At 46.6% G+C, this 1,367-nt stretch overlaps 1 protein-coding gene across 1 annotated transcript in view; it reads right to left on the bottom strand.

Moving 5' to 3' along the window:
• Positions 1–82, bottom strand: part of si:ch211-67e16.11 — a 23,872-nt gene extending 23,790 nt beyond the window's left edge. Inside the window, exon 1 of the mRNA XM_042306384.1 lies at positions 1–82. This exon is cut by the window's left edge and continues 640 nt beyond it. The gene's annotated coding sequence lies outside the window, so the exon portion shown is untranslated.
• Between the last annotated feature and the right edge of the window lie 1,285 nt (positions 83–1,367).

Here is a 1,367-nt window from a genome sequence, read left to right as displayed (position 1 = left end):
GTAGGCGCTTACTCGACGGCTCCCAACTGTCTTGTCAAATGTGAGAGATGCAGCTCTCTACGTTAAATGAGGACTTCAAAGGGCTCAGAGCGGCGGCCTGATGGAGAGTACTGTGCAACAGTAACTCCATCCCACAGGCTCTGACACGCCGGTAAACAAAGGGGAGAGTGGGCGTTAGAGGAGGGAGGGGAAGGGGGGGGCTCTAAAGGAACCCGGTGCAGCATGAGGATAGGGATAAGAGGCTACCTGGCTGTCAACGGCAGGAAGAGCGCATCATAGACGCACGGCGCGTCCACTTTTGTTCCAAAGAATGCTGAGCAGGAGTCAATACTGGAAAGGGTGATTCACATAAAAAATATAGTCCTATTGATTATGAAATAAACCAATATGCTTTTAAACAATATCTACTGTATCTTAAAAAAATAACTTTAAGTCTGTATGTTTTCCACAGGTTGTTCACTGGGAAGACATCGTCAAATCACATGTTATTTGTCACATGCCCCGAATACATCAGGTGTAGTAGACCTCACAGTGAAATGCTGAATACAACAGGTGTAGTAGACCTTACAGTGAAATGCTGAATACAACAGGTGTAGTAGACCTTACAGTGAAATGCTGAATACAACAGGTGTAGTAGACCTCACAGTGAAATGCTGAATACAACAGGTGTAGTAGACCTCACAGTGAAATGCTGAATACAACAGGTGTAGTAGACCTCACAGTGAAATGCTGAATACAACAGGTGTAGTAGACCTCACAGTGAAATGCTGAATACAACAGGTGTAGTAGACCTTACAGTGAAATGCTGAATACAACAGGTCTAGGTAGACCTTACAGTGAAATGCTTACTTACAAGCCCTTAACCAATAATGTTTTAAGAAAATCCCTAAAAAAGTAAGAGATAAGAATAAGTAATAATTAAAGGGAGGGGCTATATACAGGGGGTACCGGTACAAAATCAATGTGTCAATGTGCGGGGGGCACCGGTGTCGAGGTGTCGAGACAATGCAAATAGTTTGATTAGATGTTCAGCAGTGTTATGGATTGGGGGTAGAAGCTGTTTAGAATCCTATTGGACCTAGACTTGGTGCTCCGGTACCGCTTGCCGCGCGGTAGCAGAGGGAACAGTCTATGACTAGGGTGGCTGGAGCCTTTGACAATTGTTAGGGCCTTCCTCTGACACCGCCTGGTATAGAAGTCCTGGATGGCAGGAAGCTTGGCCCCAGTGATGTACTGGGCCGTACGCACTACCCTCTGTAGTGCCTTGCGGTCGGAGGCCGAGCAGTTGCCGTACCAGACAGTGATGCAACCCGTCAGGATGCTCTCGATGGTGCAGCTGTAGAACTTTTTGAGGATCTGAGGACCCA

This window comes from Oncorhynchus tshawytscha, linkage group LG26 (genome assembly GCF_018296145.1).
Source record: "Oncorhynchus tshawytscha isolate Ot180627B linkage group LG26, Otsh_v2.0, whole genome shotgun sequence".
NCBI classification, from domain to species: domain Eukaryota; kingdom Metazoa; phylum Chordata; class Actinopteri; order Salmoniformes; family Salmonidae; genus Oncorhynchus; species Oncorhynchus tshawytscha.
This window is presented reverse-complemented; position numbering and strand designations above follow the sequence as displayed.